General features: G+C 47.4%; 1 protein-coding gene across 1 annotated transcript in view; it reads right to left on the bottom strand.

Moving 5' to 3' along the window:
• The window catches only part of LOC147663085 (collagen alpha-1(XII) chain-like), a 223,334-nt gene that overhangs the window by 97,967 nt on the left and 107,013 nt on the right, over window positions 1-18,354 (bottom strand). The window lies entirely within an intron of this gene.

The raw sequence follows: 18,354 nt of genomic DNA, 5'->3' as shown, positions 1-18,354 counted from the left end.
GGCAACTGTTAGTGTTGTCACTGTTCTGACTGAAATCACAATGGAGTTTGTCTGTCACTTTGCGTCTTGCCTGCGGACTGCTGCCTGCCAGTCCTAGGTGAACCTTTCAGTACTTTGTTTAGTGAGTTACGTGACTTTCGAAGTCGCAGGTCCGCAAATCAATGAAAACTAACCCTAATCAATATAATTTCGCGGAAATATTTTGTTATTGTTGTTTTGAAATGTTTGATTTGGTTGACATTGACAAGCAACAATCATCCATGTTTTCTGTTCTTTCTTTCATGTTGTACGTCAGCTCCTCCCAGGGGCGAGGGGACACAGAAGCAGCAGGCGGCGGATGCTGTTGAACAGGGCCAGGATCGGGCAGGCGAGGGCTCCTTTGCTGGCCCCAGTAAGTTTTCATTTTAGTCTAGTACCTATTTTTCCTAGCGTTCCTCATTTGATTTTTTCAAAATCGTCTTTGATCTTCTTGTAGACTGTATCTAAATTCTTATCCTGACTCTACTATGACTCCCTGTGGTATTACTAGATTATTCTTATTAGTCTGTCTGTGTAGCTAACTAAGATTGCACGGTTGGCGAAACTCCCATTCTAGTCAGCAATAGCTCTATCAACTTAGTGCAGTGCAGTCCTCTGGGATTGTCCATAATGTCTTTTGAAGTGAAGAAAGAATAAGATACTACCTTTTGGTTTGGATAGGAGGACAATCTATACCACTACTGTTGAGGGGACAATTCTTCTGCAGAAACAGAACTATGGACAATAAATAGTACATTGCTTATCAATTATAATAGGCGCTGTTAGAGTTTCCACATACCTCTGTGATAACAGACTTTGAACCCCCAATGTCCTTACTGACTGACTACATAGTGTGGCACAGTCATTTACCTCCCGAATTCATCGATGATTGATCCCCAATCATGATTATCCAACGTAGCTCAAGAGTACGGACTCGGAGTCAGAGTCAAGAAGTGTCAGAGGCACGGACTCATGCTTGCAAAAATTGCGAAACCTTTCGCTCAGTCACTCTAGTCTGGACCAAAAAACACAGAGTCTATTTAAGATTAAAAGCTTTATTAAAAGTAAACACATTTATTAAAATGAAGTCATAATAAAAAAACTAAACGTTTAACTGAGAATGGAAAAGTGGTTAGTGCTGACGATTAATTGGAGACATTTCTTGTGGTCGGGCCGAGCTCTCACCTGGTTTCAACTTGATCTTGTTGTTAGAAGTCCATCTTCTGTCTGTGTGGAGAAAAATGGTGTGTGTTAAAAAGCCAGCCTTCATCAGTTGTGCCAAAAAGTGCAGCAAGACAACACCCTTCCCTGGAAAAAGGGACTTTTTTTTTACTTTCGAGTAGACAGTCACAAATTACATTGTTTTCACATGTCTTCATTCCTAGACCAAATACTAGTGTGTGGTTTATTCTAACATTCTTAAATGTACTTTGCAGGTGGAACATCTGGTGGCGGGCCAGCGTGGAGGTGGTGGTGCTCGACACGGAGGCGGAGGGCAATTCTTCAGGGGAGGAGGCGGCGGCTCCAGTGCCGGCTGTGAGAGTTGAGACGGTGGTGGTGGCGGGCAGAGGTAAGCTCTTATATATTCCTTACTTATTGAGATTGAAGACGTGGCTGGGAAGGAAAGAATATGAGATGCATGGCTGGGTGAATGATGAAGCAATGATTGGTGGAAGGACAACAGCCTGGGTGGGTGACACAGAAACTGTATGTGTCCATAATATACCTGGATCATGCTACTATCTGACTCTTAGATAGCATATGTGTATCTAGAGCAGGGGTACTCATAGTACGGCCCGCGGGCCGGTGGCGGCCCGGCAAGCCTTCCTTAGCGGTGCGCAGACCTTGCAGACAATCACTGCTCCCCCGGCCCCCACAGAGCAGAGGCTTTGTTGTATTTCACCTGTTAGCGCCCCTGCATCTCCACTCTCAGAATCACTGCTCCCCCGGCCCCCACAGAGCAGAGTGGAGATGCAGGGCCACAAAGAGGTGAAATAGAACAAAGCATCTGCTCTGTGGGGCCGGGCAAGCAGTGATTGTCAGGGTGGAGATGCAGGGGCGCAACAACAAACAAAGCCTCAATAATATGTTAATGGTCTTTTAAAGACCTGTTAAGTACTTTGGTGTGGCTGTCTCTGTGTGCGCGTTGAGGAAGCTGTCTCAGCCCGGGCTGAAGGCTGACACAGACAGACACACACACAGTGAGATGACAGAGGGGGAGGGAGAGGGAGGGCAGGAGGGAGAGAGAGATGGAGAGGGAGGGCAGGAGGGAGAGCAGGAGGGAGAGAGATGTATGTAAATGCTGGGTCTGGTGGCTCAGTGGATGAAGGCATCTGCTGCAGGGACCTGTGTGCAGCCTCATGGTCACAAGTTTTCGTTTTGCTTTAACCACGCCCCCTCTGACTCCGCCCCCACCAGTTAAACCCTCGGGCACAAACTACACTGTAAATTTAGCCCCTGAGAGAAAGTTTGTGAGTACCCATGATCTAGAGAGAGTAGACGGTCAGTGGATGAACTAAGTGTAACTTTGAAGAGCATGTAACACTGCACCCGGACGTCCGTTCCAGTGTAGGAAAGGCAAGGAAAAGAAGTTGTAATTTTGTCCAAATACTACCATCAATAGTAGCAGTAGTTTGTATTGCAAGCACAGCATAGATCCGGTTATTACGGTGGCCACTCCCTACCTCTCTTAATAAGTTTAGTAGTACTCAGTCATTCATGTGTGGATGTATCACTGGTCACTCAATAAAAAGCAAAGCACCTAAAGTCATCCCATATGTAAGCAAAAACATCCCATGTGAAGTGATAGATAATCAGATTATTTATCTTCTTCATTTTTCCATTTCTAGTACTCATTTGCACTGTAGGGTGAAAGTTAAATTAATTAAGCAGTAGCCCTTGTAACAGAGTATTCTCAGTGCCACCCGTAATAGAAAAGTAAGAGCTTCACCACCTGCATGTACTGGACCGGTACAGTAACGCAAGTCTAGGTCACTCATCATGGCGTGTGTCTCTTTTTCTCGGGTGCAAGTTCACTGCGCTGGCATTATGCCGGCTTGCAGAAGATAACGTACCAATTTTCCTAAACAAGAGACAAGAAGAAGAATAAGACTGGTGTATTTTCAGAGTCGACTCCAATGGAAGTCCATAGTGCTCGTAGAATTTGTTCCTTAAACTCCCACTAATGTTAGAGCAAGGATGAAGAAGTGGGAGGTTAGATAGATACTGGACTCAATAGTTATGCAATGCGCTAGCAAGTTGCTAGTTGTACTGCAACACAAATTTCTGCTGAATGATTGAGTTAATCTTAAAGAGCATTGGTTACAGACTATGTCTTTCTTTCTTCATATAGATGCTCCTTCCAAACAAACAAGGGGAAGGAGCTGGCTAGAGCGGCCCGGCAACGGAGGATCGATGCCACTGTTGCAGAATATCGGCGGCTGGTGGCCCTGGAGGACGACGAAAGTGTGCAGTCGACCACAACAACAACGTCGTCTGCATCGGCCTCCGTGCCCCCACGGGCTGCCACCCAGCACAGTGCTCCAGCCAGACTGAGCCGGGCTGCCAAAGCCAAACGCCAACGCCGAGCAGCAAGGACAACAGCTGCCTCTCACAGCCATTGTAACTGCAAGGCACGCCTGCGCCGCAGTACCCTGAGGGTGTCCCGCCTTCAGCAGGAGCTCCACCACTTTACAAACATGTTGGAGGGGCTCCGCGTAGAGCACGCCTTGCTCCGCCAGGAGTATGATGCCCTGGCCCAAAAAGTAAACAGCATCCACCCATAGTGTCCCTTGCCCCTTTTTTAGAGACTTTTGGGGGGTGGGAATCGGGAGTTGGGTTTGGGACTTTTAAAGGACAACCGTTGGGGTTAGGGAGGGTCTTGCGGGAGATTATTTTGTTAGGGATATAAATATACTTTTTCAAACTTTATCTGAGCATACCTGTTTTTTACTGCTTGCCTGGTGGGTGGGGGTTTAAGAGTAACTTTGTTTTCCTGAAAGTTTAGTTCCGTTTTCTTCCTTTAAGTGTAAATGCCCAAATGTTTTCAACACTAAGTGCCTCTCACAGAGTAAGTGAAGTGAATTCAAGAGTCCTAGGACTTTAGTAGTACTACCGTCAGTCTCTCGTCTCTCCTAATACTCCATTAAACTCCCTCCCACCAAACGCTTATCTTACCTGTAATTTGTGTTTGAAAGTAGGGCTAGACCCAGGGCTGGCTCCACGGGAAACAGCGAATAAGGATGGCAATCCTGGGCAGATAAAATTTCCTCATAGCGGTGGTACTAGTGGTGTGACACAGTGGCAGTTGCATGCCTATGAAAAAAAAGAAAATGGTTTGTCCTCCTGAGCAATACAACGGTCCAATAGAGAATATAGCAGGTGACAGTACACTAGAACAGTGCCAGATTGTAGCCTAACAAATGGTAAAGTATAACTACTAATTCGGTTGAAGTTCTTTGACATTAGCCATGGGTCTTTGTCAAGCAGAGTAAGAATATATCCTCGGATTTCTTAACCAGCCTGTTGCTATCACCTTATCCTCCCCAGCAAATGTGTGGATTTATTGCTGTAATTTAGTCACACATCAATCAAAACCACACAGCCCGGGGGAAGAGGGTTAGGGTTTGAAAAATGGATGGCTACAGGGGTTTTTCGGAAAGGTTTTGGGAGACAAGAAAAAATAGTACAGCATGGACAAACAATTGTGAACATAAACAAATCTTTAGGTACAAACCTATCCATCAATCTTTGAAAGTGCATGCACTACTGCATGCACGTCAGTGAAAAGTAAGTAGTACTTTCGACAACTGTGGAAGAAAGAATGCGACAGTACAGGGCGTGTGTGGAAATATTGATAACTATATTCAACATAAGGTCTCTGTTGCCAGATACCTGAGAGCCTTGCTGGTTACTATAAATCCATTCACAACACTCAATGGGGTTGGTCTGGAAGGTATAGTAGATCGAAAAGGAGAAATTGCTCTTTTTCTAGGTGTCCCCTCACTCACCAGGGTTGCCCCTTGGTGACATGCTTCATCATTGGGGTCATCCCAGTCCTCTACGGGCTGGGGCGTGCTGCGACTTGCGAATTACGTAGGAGCACTTACAAATGACTATGTGTGGTGCAGATGTGATAGTGGAGTGGACTAAGTGATGTGTTAAGGGATCAATTTAGAAGCAGAGAGAGATCCAAGAAATGCAGTCACAGTCATAGAAAGAAACAATGGATACTGTATCTGTATGTTGTTGTAGTTGTCCTGTTGAAATTGGTAAGTAAGTTGCATGCAGAAAAAAATTCCTCTTATTAGCGGCACTCCTCCATTCCATCCGACGCTTTGTCCATCAATGTTGGTGACCAGAAGACACCCTGTCCACTGCCTACCTGGCGGATGCTGAATTGCGGCTCGCTAATGTGAAGCCTGACTCCATCCTTTTTTCCCCATTGCACAGACTGAAACCCGGCCTGTAATTATTCAAAGAAAAACAGGAAGTGATATATTATTACAACCCCACTGATAAATAAATATAAGGTATGTAGGCTGTGGAGTGCAAAAAGTCACACTTTGATTTTCCTAGTAGACAGTACAATATTTTTGAAAGTGCGTACTCTGTCTGAGTCACCTTTTGAAGGATAAATAAGTATGGGCAAATTAATGTAGCGGATCTTTCCCCTCAAGCTAGGTGTACTGTAAACTGTGTTTTAGAACAAAATTAGATCTTCCCAGCAGTGCTCCCACCCAGACCCTTAGTAAAGCCAGTTGCAAAAATGTAGAAGACCCCCAATCAAATCTCAAAAAACGAGGCCTAGCAGAAAACTGGTGACAAAACGTACTTTGAAAGTAAAAGTAGGCCCAAATACCCCCTTAACCACCGTGGATTGTATTCAAACCACTTGCAGGCAACCAAGCAAAAGTATCCATAGCCAGCATCGCTCCAAGACTCGAAAACACCCCCACCCAAACACATGCAATAGAAATACTGCTAACCCTAACGAACCCTAAGTTAAGAATAGTGGCAAAGGCTTTCTTTAACTATGCCAAATCCCCCCTTTCCCACCATGGATTTTCTTCAAATGACTTGCAACCAAAATTACACATTCTCACGAGTGCTCTAAGACCCCAGAACTCAGTTGCAAAAATCTAGAACACCCCGAAACACATGCAATCCTGCTGCTAGGGCTAACCCTAACGAACCCTAAGTTACAAAAAGTGCCAAAAGGCTTTTCCGCGTGGATTTTGTCCCAACCACTTCTACCCGGTATTAGACCTTCCCAGGAATGCCCTAAGATCCGCCAACCCACCCGCCAAAAAGCATAACACCCCCAAACAGGCCAAAAGCAAAATCTCCTACTTACAATATTTCTCGGCCTTCGGTCCAAACTCGCTGTGTAGCTAGGCCATAAGTCCAGTTTACCACCACGGATTTCCTGAGAAGCAAATGCAATCAAGATTAGAGTGTCCCAGCAGTGCCGCCAGACCCCGAAACTCACCCACTAACACCAGGAAGCCCCCCAAAGAGCACCTCAAAGGCAAGCAAGTCAGCAAAAACACCAAAAAATTTCCGCCTCGGATTTGGTCCAAACCACTTTTATCCGGTATTAGAACTTCCCAGCAATGGCCCCAGAGCCATCAACCCAGGAGAAAACGAGTAGAAGACCCCTAAACAGCCAAAGAGCAAAAGTACAAAAATGGGGACTTAGTCATTTTTTTGCAAATTTGCCAAATCAGTCCGCGCGCGCTCTGCAGCTAGGCCCTAACTCCCCTCTGCCACCATGGATTTGCTTCAAACCTCTTGCAAAGTAAAGTATCCATAGCCAGCAGTGCTCCCAGACCCCGAAACTCACCCACAAACACCAGGAAGCCCCCCAAAAAGGCCCCCGAAAACACTACATTGAGCAAAATGTCAGAAATAGCAACAAAAAAATCGGCGTGGATTTTGTCCCAACCACTTCTACCCGGTATTACACCTTCCCGGGAATGCCCTAAGACCCGCCAACCCACCCGCCAAAAAGCATAACACCCCCAAACAGGCCAAAAGCAAAATCTCCTACTTACAATATTTCTCGGCCTTCGGTCCAAACGCGCTGTGTAGCTAGGCCATAAGTCCGGTTTACCACCACGGATTTCCTGAAAAGCAAATGCAATCAAGATTAGAGTGTCCCAGCAGTGCTCCCAGACCCCGAAACTCACCCCCAAACACCAGGAAGCCTCCCAAACAGGCCCCCGAAAACGCTACATTAAGCAAAATGTCAGAAATAGCAAAAAAAAAATAGGCGTGGATTTTGTCCCAACCACTTCTACCCGGTATTAGACCTTCCCAGGAATGCCCTAAGACCCGCCAACCCACCCGCCAAAAAGCATAACACCCCCAAACAGGCCAAAAGCAAAATCTCCTACTTACAATATTTCTCGGCCTTCGGTCCAAACGTGCTGTGTAGCTAGGCCATAAGTCCAGTTTACCACCACAGATTTCCTGAAAAGCAAATGCAATCAAGATTAGAGTGTCCCAGCAGTGCTCCCAGACCCCGAAACTCACCCACAAACAGCCGGAACCCCCCCAAAGAGCACCTCAAAGGCAAGCAAGTCAGCAAAAACACCAAAAAATTTCCGCCTCGGATTTGGGCCAAACCACTTTTATCCGGTATTAGAGCTTCCCAGCAATGGCCCCAGAGCCGTCAACTCACCCGCAAAGAGGTAGAACAACACCCCCACAAGTGCTGAGTCTTTCTTCATTGGGCGTAAACCAGCCCTCTGCTTTGATGGAAATAGGAGTCTGGAGGAGGATGATAGAGGAGCATGTTCTTCTGAACTTGTGAACCTGAGGAATGCAGACTGCGGCACCTTCAAATCAATTAGCAAACAAGTGAAGACAGTTCTGCTGATGGGCTTGTTTTGGTGATTATGTGATTAAAGTTTGAATTATATTAACTGTGCACAACAAAGAAAGACAGACACACAGGAATAAAAGTGAATAAGGACGAAAAAGAAAGTTATTGATTCGTTGTCTCATTTTCAGGGCTCGGTATCACGGTCCATGAATAAGAATAAGGCTTCGTCATCATACTCTGCGAATTCAGGCAGGGTGAGCTCAGTGTCACCTGACAGAGAAGAAATTCCCTCATCTATGTTGCTGTCCACCTCGTCTTCATCCGGCGCGCTTTCTCGTACTCTGTAATCTGGTGGTATGAGGTGCTGATTCATCTTGATAATTGTTAACCTCTCCACATTTTTGGGCGAGAGGCGGCTCCGTTTGGAAGTTACAATGCCACCAGCAGCACTGAAAACACGTTCAGAAGACACGCTTGCGAGTGGGCAAGACAAGTAGTTTAAAGCCAGGTTGGAGAGCAGTGGCCACAATTCTTTTTTCCCATGCCAATACGCCAATGGGTCAGCATTAACATAGACCTCTGTTGAGTCATTCAGATTATCCTTCACCATCAACTCAAGGTTCTCCTCCAAGGTTCCTCCACTTTGCTTAGCTGTTCCTGTGACCTTTTGAGAACCAAACCCAAGCCGAGCTAGCCAATCCTCTTCAGCCTCCAATGTTACTGTTATGTCTGGTGGTGCAGATGATCCGGTTGCCGGTCTCTTTAACGGCTGAGAGGTCACTTGTGCTGCAGCCACAGGTGCAGAAGTGGATTGTTGTGACTGGGGATGGCCTGCTGATGCTGATGTACTGCCGTTTCCTTCAATTTCCTGCCGTTCTCTTTCAAACCTCTTGGCTGTGGAGGCTAGCCACTGTTTGTACTTTGTAAAATCTTCATCAGCAAAAGGAAAGAATGCTTGGCCTGCCAGCGCCTTTTTGTAGCGTGGATCCAGAATAGTTACACAAATGTAATGCTGGTTTGAGTGGATCATTTTAAGACGTTCATCACCTTGTAGGTGCTCTAATAATTTATCCGCCAGAACAAAAGGGTCTTGGTTTTCTTCATCTTTTTCAAACACAGAACACCTCCTTCAGTTGGTGCTCCAGCATGTACAACAATGGGATAGCTTTTCCCAAATTACAGTCCTCCTTGCTGACTGCACGCGTGAAGAACTCAAAAGGACGAAGCATGCTTGTCAGGCTTTTAACTATGTCCCATTGTGCCGCACCCATCCTCAGGTCCTCCTTCTGAGCTGTACCCTGTGTTAGGAAATAGTGATCGAGTACCGTATACTGCTCATACAGACGCACAAGCATGTAGAAGGTTGAGTTCCAACGTGTTGCCACCTCCTGGATGAGTGCTTTCACTGGCAGGTGACGTTCATATAGCAGGCTCCTCAGATGCTTCCGGGCCTTAAAAGAATGGCTGAAATGTTTGCACATTTTTCGGCAGATGTCCACTACCCTGTACGCTGCACTGTCTTTATCACTCAAGAATTTTTTGACTACCAGGTTTAGACAGTGCGCCAAACACGGCACTCTGAAATAGTCACCCAGCTGCATGGCCTTAAGTATATTGGCGCCATTATCCGTGGAAACATAACCAACCTGGCGTTTTTTTGGGGACAGCCAGTCAAGGACCTTTGTGTTAAACACATCCAAAATGTTTTGTGCTGTGTGACGTTTCTCCAAACCAAACATGGCTAGTGTTGCATGTTTCCGAGCAGCTTTAAAAACTTTGTCCGGGTCAACACCTGCGTTTAGCTTTGCTTACACCCCTGAAAAAGAGACCCAGTGTGCGGTGATGCACATGTAATCAGCGCCTGCGCCACTGGTCCACATGTCTGTTGTCAGATGTATAGTGTGAACAGCACTCTTCTGCAAAGCTGCCCCAATCACCTCCAGAACATCTTCATGTAGTGCTGGAACCGCAACTCGGGCAAAATAGAACCGGATAGGAACCTTCCATTTAGGGCAGAGTGCTGCCATTAATTCTAGAAAACCAACCCCTTCTACAAAAGAAAAAGGGAGAAGGTCCAGAGCTAGCATTTTAGCCAGCTTAGTGTTATACAGACGCGTCAGTGGGTGGTTGCGTTCATATTGCGCTTCTGTAAACAACATCTTTTTAATGTTGCCCTGGACCAAGGATTTACGGGATGATGATGATGATATCTTTGACCCAGTTACGCTCGCTGATGAACTTTTTCGCATTGGTGTCTCACTCTCTCCCACACTCTTAGTGTGGCTCACATGGGGTGTGCTGCTGACAGGGGTACTGGGTGTAAGTGAAGTGTTTGAATCGTCTTCTTCCTCCTCATCATCATCAGATGAAAAATCAACGTTTTCATTACGTGCAATTCGGGCTTCCTTGATCGCCTCTAGGTGCGCAAACCATTGGACAGCGTGCGTTCTCCTAAGATGACCTCTCTGGCCTCCGGTACCATAGTTGGTACCAAACTTACCACGACTAACTCGAAGCTTACAAATGCTACAAATGGCTACATTTTCCTTTTTTGGGCAAACACTAAAGAAGTTCCAAACTGGAGACTTGAAATGTCTTTGGGGGCCGGAGGAGGCGGCGATACTGGTGTTGGTGGTCCTGCTGCTAATGCCAGATGAAGTGGAGGATGTGGATTGCCGAACTTCAGTATGTTTTGCACTTTCACCACCACTAATTGAGGTCGAGGTGGATGGAGGTCCCTTCTTGCGAGGAAGAAATATGGAAGCGGTAGGTGTTGGTGTACTAGTTAACTCCAAATCCAATGATTGTTGTGTTTCCATTGCCTCCTCGTCGACATCATCATCGCGCTCAGCAGCTTCTCGGGATAGGGTCAAAATGTCTCTTTGCTGCATGCCCGCTGGGGCTGCAGTGACCTTTATGATGACTGGCTCGTCGTCGTGAGAGGCTTCATCAGCAGCAGTATCCGTCACTTCTTGTTGAGCCTCATCACACTCCATAGCTACGAGTTTTTTGACGACCTTCCTTTTACGCTTAGGTATCTTTGTCAGATCATGGTGTGCCTCACTCTCAGACTGCCGTGATGATGGTTCCCAATCTTCATCCAGATTAAGATCATCAGAAGGAGGTGGGCTTGAAGAAGATGTAGACACCCCCCTTGATCTTTTCCTTGCTAGGGATGTGGAAGACAATGAATGATCATCAGGAGGAGTGGCTTCCTCAGATGATACCTCGGTTTGATTGTCAATTTCCTGATGTGCCCCTACTTCGGGAGGAACAACTATTGTGGGCACTTGTGACCCTCCATGCACCTCTGCTTGCGCATCTCCTTGCGCTGCCTCTCCTTCCACATGTACTTGGGCTTGTACTTGCACATGGTGTTGTTGTTGCGGCTGTGGTTGTTCAACACTTGTCAGATGAGTTACAACAACCTGTGTTGATTCAGGGACATTGCTGCTACTTTCTTGCGATGAGCCAACATCACTGGTCGATGGTGATTGAAGAAGTACACTGACTGCCTCTGAAGCACTCAAGGGCTTTGACTTAAGTTGGCGTGGTGGTGGAGGCACTGAACCCAATGGAGCGGGGGTGCTGCTCCCAGCTTGGTCCCCAGCAGATCCCGCTGCTGCTGCAGGCCGTACTTTTTTTTTTGCTCTCAAAAAACGCGGCGGCCGGCACACCAGCCTCCTTGGTAACTTGCTTCTTCTGCTCCTTACTAGCAACTTTCTTGCTTAAGGAGCTACGGAGACCTTTTTTTGGGGCCATCTTCTTCAGAGCAGGTCAGACAGCAGGCCGCAGTTTCACGAATTGTAGAGTTGTCTGAGGCCAGACATGACGTCGCGTGACGTTATGCTGCACACACACACCGCTGCAGGACTTCTTCCTGGCACTAGTGGTTCTCTTGAGTCTTGTGCACCTAAAAGCAATGGAAGACAGAGGAACATCAGTTCAGTTATACACCCCCAAAAATCGGAAAAAAAACAGAAAAATCAGCACAATCCCATGCCCTCCATGATGCTTAAATTCAGGACACCCCACAGAAATACTAGGCACATGCAACACTCACTAGTCACTACCCCTGGTGAAAAGGCCACAACAACAGGCCAAAAAAACGAAAATCACAGAAAAATCAGCACAATCCCAAGCTATCCAGCCCCTCCATGATGTTTAAATTCAAGACAACCCACAGAAAGACTAGGCACATGCACCACTCACTACCCCCTGGTGAAAAGGCCACAACAGGCCAAAAAAACGAAAATCGCAGAAAAATCAGCACAATCCCGAGCCATCCAGCCCCTCCATGATGTTTAAAATTCAAGACACTCCACAGAAAGACTAGGCCCATGCACCACTCACTACTCCCTTCCTGCTGCCCTCTGCACATCGCCTTCTTATCTACAGTTCCGGAAGGATCTCAAAACCTTCCTATTTGTGCGAGCTTACACTGCCTAGCCTCTCCCAGCTGCTGCCGTCCACTACATCACACATAGCGCCATGAAACCGCTTGGTAAAAGAGCGCTGAATAAATGTTTTTAAATTCAAATTCAAATTCAAATACTACCCCTGGGCATAATGGATGAAAGCTAGGCAAAATGGGTGCAGGCCTGAGAACACTGCCTGCATTCAAAATGGCCCCCTCCATCACTGCACATGGCCAGGGCCTGTAGCAGCACTCAAAATTGCCCCCAACCACATGGCCTGTCCACAACAGGCCAAAAAAACGAAAATCACAGAAAAATCAGCACAATCCCATGCCATCCAGCCCCTCCATGATGTTTAAATTCAAGACAACCCACAGAAAGACTAGGCACACGCACCACTCACTACCCCTGGGCATAATGGATGAAAGCTAGGCGAAATGGGTGCAGGCCTGAGAACACTGCCTGCATTCAAAATGGCCCCCTCCATCACAGCACATGGCCAGGGCCTGTAGCAGCACTCAAAATGGCCCCCAACCACATGGCCTGTCCACAACAGGCCAAAAAAACGAAAATCGCAGAAAAATCAGCACAATCCTGAGCCATCCAGCCCCTCCATGATGTTTAAAATTCAAGACACTCCACAGAAAGACTAGGCCCATGCACCACTCACTACTCCCTTCCTGCTGCCCTCTGCACATCGCCTTCTTATCTACAGTTCCGGAAGGATCTCAAAACCTTCCTATTTGTGCGAGCTTACACTGCCTTGCCTCTCCCAGCTGCTGCCGTCCACTACATCACACATAGCGCCATGAAACCGCTTGGTAAAAGAGCGCTGAATAAATGTTTTTAAATTCAAATTCAAATTCAAATACTACCCCTGGGCATAATGGATGAAAGCTAGGCAAAATGGGTGCAGGCCTGAGAACACTGCCTGCATTCAAAATGGCCCCCTCCATCACAGCACATGGCCAGGGCCTGTAGCAGCACTCAAAATGGCCCCCAACCACATGACCTGTCCACAACAGGCCAAAAAAACGAAAATCACAGAAAAATCAGCACAATCCTAAGCCATCCAGCCCCTCCATGATGTTTAAATTCAAGACAACCCACAGAAAGACTAGGCACATGCACCACTCACTACCCCTGGGCATAATGGATGAAAGCTAGGCAAAATGGGTGCAGGCCTGAGAACACTGCCTGCATTCAAAATGGCCCCCTCCATCACTGCACATGGCCAGGGCCTGTAGCAGCACTCAAAATGGCCCCCAACCACATGGCCTGTCCACAACAGGCCAAAAAAACGAAAATCACAGAAAAATCAGCACAATCCCATGCCATCCAGCCCCTCCATGATGTTTAAATTCAAGACAACCCACAGAAAGACTAGGCACACGCACCACTCACTACCCCTGGGCATAATGGATGAAAGCTAGGCAAAATGGGTGCAGGCCTGAGAACACTGCCTGCATTCAAAATGGCCCCCTCCATCACAGCACATGGCCAGGGCCTGTAGCAGCACTCAAAATGGCCCCCAACCACATGGCCTGTCCACAACAGGCCAAAAATACGAAAATCGCAGAAAAATCAGCACAATCCCGAGCCATCCAGCCCCTCCATGATGTTTAAAATTCAAGACACTCCACAGAAAGACTAGGCCCGTGCACCACTCACTACTCCCTTCCTGCTGCCCTCTGCACATCGCCTTCTTATCTACAGTTCCGGAAGGATCTCAAAACCTTCCTATTTGTGCGAGCTTACACTGCCTAGCCTCTCCCAGCTGCTGCCGTCCACTACATCACACATAGCGCCATGAAACCGCTTGGTAAAAGAGCGCTGAATAAATGTTTTTAAATTCAAATTCAAATTCAAATACTACCCCTGGGCATAATGGATGAAAGCTAGGCAAAATGGGTGCAGGCCTGAGAACACTGCCTGCATTCAAAATGGCCCCCTCCATCACAGTACATGGCCAGGGCCTGTAGCAGCACTCAAAATGGCCCCCAACCACATGGCCTGTCCACAACAGGCCAAAAAAACGAAAATCACAGAAAAATCAGCACAATCCTAAGCCATCCAGCCCCTCCATGATGTTTAAATTCAAGACAACCCACAGAAAGACTAGGCACATGCACCACTCACTACCCCTGGGCATAATGGATGAAAGCTAGGCAAAATGGGTGCAGGCCTGAGAACACTGCCTGCATTCAAAATGGCCCCCTCCATCACTGCACATGGCCAGGGCCTGTAGCAGCACTCAAAATGGCCCCCAACCACATGGCCTGTCCACAACAGGCCAAAAAAACGAAAATCACAGAAAAATCAGCACAATCCCATGCCATCCAGCCCCTCCATGATGTTTAAATTCAAGACAACCCACAGAAAGACTAGGCACATGCACCACTCACTACCCCTGGGCATAATGGATGAAAGCTAGGCAAAATGGGTGCAGGCCTGAGAACACTGCCTGCATTCAAAATGGCTCCCTCCATCACAGCACATGGCCAGGGCCTGTAGCAGCACTCAAAATGGCCCCCAACCACATGGCCTGTCCACAACAGGCCAAAATAACGAAAATCACAGAAAAATCAGCACAATCCCAAGCCATCCAGCCCCTCCATGATGATTAAATTCAAGAAAACCCACAGAAAGACTAGGCCCATGCACCACTCACTACCCCGGGTGAAAAGGCCACAACAGGCCAAAAAAACGAAAATCACAGAAAAATCAGCACAATCCCAAGCCATCCAGCCTCTCCATGATGTTTAAATTCAAAACACCCCACAGAAAGACTCAGTGCACCCACCACTGAGTACCCCTGGGCAAAAGGCCCCAAAACAGCCCAAAAATCAAAAATTCCAAAATTGTAGTTGCAGCAACTGTAATGCCCCAAACAAACTTACTTGTGAAATTTCTAATTCAAAAGATATCCAAAGAAAGTCAAAAAGGCCTCAAATCCAAATATCCAGCAGCATCCACAAAAAGTAATCCTTCCAGCTCCAGATCCAAATGAAAAGTGACCAGGAGATGGACAAAGCACTGGGAGGAGCCTGCTGGACAGGAACAGGAAGTTGAAGACTGTGGGGCACTTCCTTCCTCCCACCCCCCCCTCCCCAAAATGGACTCCTCGCAAAAAAAGTGCAGGCAAATGTCAACCTGAGGAGTTATTCAGATGAAAATCATCATTTCCAGAAGGTTTATGCTGTTTGCTGGTGGATTTCTTGTGCAGAATTGCAAATTTTATATTTTCGCGAGTGCGAGATTGTTGCTGCTCGCCGCATCTCAAAGCTCGCAATTGCGAAGTACCGCGATATGTGATCACGGCGTACTCACGTTGACAAACTCTCGCTGTAAAAGTTGGCAAGCCGCGATTACGTAATCGCGCTTGCCAAATTCCCGCGGGATCCCGCAGCAAGATCCAAAAATGGCGCAGCACTCACAAAATATCAAGAAAAATAACTCGGCAAACGATGAATGACGGGAAGTAAACGCCGCGGGAAATCCGCGAATCTCACGGATTGCGAATTTACTGAAAATCCGCGAACGGAACGGATTTTACGCCCATGCTTACCATGTTGTAGACACTAGGGACAGTCCTCCTGTTAAGCACAAAACTTACAGAGTGACTGAAAGGGTGAGAGCTTGCATCAAGGAGGAGGTCTCCAGTTTGCATTGGGGGTGATTGGGCCAGCCCAGTGGTCTTGGTTCTAAAGGCTACTGCACCGGGTGCCACGCCTGAACTCCAGTTCTTTGTGGACTACTGAGGGCTTAATTTAGTCACCAGGACTGACGCGTACCCCATCCCCAGAGCTGATGAGCTCATTGATCGATTAGGTGCTGCCTGGTACCTCAGCACGTTTGATCTAACATCTGGGTACTGGCAGATTGCCTTAACTGATGGGGCAAAAGAGAGGTCAGCATTCTCCACACCAGATGGGCACTGCCAATTCCAGGTTATGCCCTTTGGGATGAAGAATGCCCCTACCACCTTTCAGAGGTTGGTCAACCAGGTGTTGGCTGGACTGGAAGACTTCAGTGCCGCCTACTTGGATGACATTGCAGTGTTCAGCGCCAGTTGGGAAGAACATCTGCGCTACCTTTGGGAAGTGCTGATGGTGCTGCGGAGAGCAGGCCTCACGATCAAGGCGAGTAAGTGCCAGATCGAGCAGGGTTGTGTGGTGTCCTTGGGACGCCAGGTTGGGAGCAGCTAGATGGTGCCCCTCCAGCCCAAGATTAAGACCATCCTGGATTGGGAACCCCCAAGACCCAGACATAGGTGAGAGTCTTTTTAGGACTCACTGGATACTACAGGAGGTTTGTCAAGGAGCATGGCAGCATTGCTGCACCCTTGACAGAGCTGACTTCCAGAAAGCAGCCCGAGAAAGTGAACTGGACAGACACCTGTCAAAAAGCTTTTGATGGCCTGAAGACTTCCGTGTGCACGTCGCCCGTGCTTTTGGCGCCCAACTTCTCTAATGAGTTCATTGTGCACACAGATTCTTCAGAGCATGGTGTGGGGGCTGTTCTTTCACAGATAAATGAGATGGGCCTAGACCAACCTGTAGCCTTCATAAGTAGGAGGTTACTTCCACGGGAACAGAGGTGGTATGCAATTGACCGTAAGGCATTTGCTGTGGTCTGGGCACTAAAGAAGTTGGGACCATACTTGTTTGGGACTCACTTCCAGGTTCAGACAGACCACAGGCCCCATAGATGGTTAATGAGATGATGGATGCAAATCCCAAGCTGTTGAGGTACAGGGGATGGACATCAAGGTGAAACACAGCCCAGGTACAGAACACGCCAACCCTGAAGTAAAGAGAACTTCCAAGGGGTGGGTAGTTCTCCCTACATTTCAGCTGGAGGGGATACTTGTTAGACCTGGCACCATTGGTGTGGGTACCCCATGTGGGTACCCCATCCATTTTTTTGCTGTTGCCTCCCATGTTTTTGCTATGCTTTTGCTTGTCTCGATGCTTTGGGCACTTTGCCACTGCTATTCAGTGCCAAAGTGCAAGTGCTCTCATTGTAAATTGTTGTAATCGATTAAAGACTCCATAATTGGCTATTTGATGTACTTGTCAGAGTACAGTGCACCGTGTCTGCCCAGAGCCTGTAAATCAAATGGTGCTGGTGGGCTTGCAGCACTGGTTCTGCCACCCACAGAAGCAACTTGTAAAATGTGGCTCCGGTCTGCCATTGCGGAGCATGTGTGCAGCCCCATGTCGAGTTGGCAGGTGCACACACTTGTCAGTCTCTAAACCTTCCCTTTTCTATGTGTTAGTCACCCCTAAGGTAGGCCCAGGGTACCTCCATGGGCAGGGTGCAATGTATATGAAACGTAGTATATGCCCTGATGTGTGTGGCACGTCCTGATAGTGAATTACACCCTATTTCGTTTTTTACTTGCGATTATAACGTCTTATAATTCTAACTGACACAGGGAACTAGGTGGAAATTCGAGTTTAGTATGCTTCAACTCAGAATGTTAAAATACATCTTTTAGTGATGGTGATTTTTACATTCTGTGTTTGAAAATACCACTTTTAGAAAATAGGTATTTTCTTGCCTAACAATCCAGCATGCCTCTGCTAGGTTTGTGTATTCCATGTCTGGTTTGTGAGTGAAAGGGGGCTGGAGAGGGCTTTGGCTCCAGCAGTCTGATGGGTCAAGGCTGGGCTGAATAGGGCCTGGATTGAATAGAGAGTAGGAGGGCAGGGATTTCCTTTCACTGACCTGAGCCCTCATAGAATAGAGAGTAGGGGGAGGAGATTTCCTTTCAGCTACCTGACCCAGGTCTGCTTTCAACAATGCTGTCTCCACCTCCTGCCAGGAAGCCACAATAAACTGATTTTGGCTGGGCACAGGCACCCTCTGCCTTCAGAGGACAAAGGATTTACTGGTATAAATATTGGGGCCCAGACCCCAGAACTTTCGATCACTGTTGGGAACTAAGACAAACCTTAGCCACGGAGAAGAACCAAGTAAGCTAAAGGAGGAGACTGCCCCTGTGCTGTTTGCTATTTCTGGGGTTGGCCTGCAGTGATTACTTCATTTGCCAAGGAAAGGGGAAGAGAACTTTTGTGAACTTTT

Source organism: Lissotriton vulgaris, unplaced genomic scaffold (assembly GCF_964263255.1).
Source record: "Lissotriton vulgaris unplaced genomic scaffold, aLisVul1.2 SCAFFOLD_1446, whole genome shotgun sequence".
Taxonomy (NCBI): Eukaryota; Metazoa; Chordata; class Amphibia; order Caudata; family Salamandridae; genus Lissotriton; species Lissotriton vulgaris.
The sequence above is the reverse complement of the archived record's forward strand: the minus strand, read 5'-3'. Positions and strand labels throughout refer to the sequence as shown.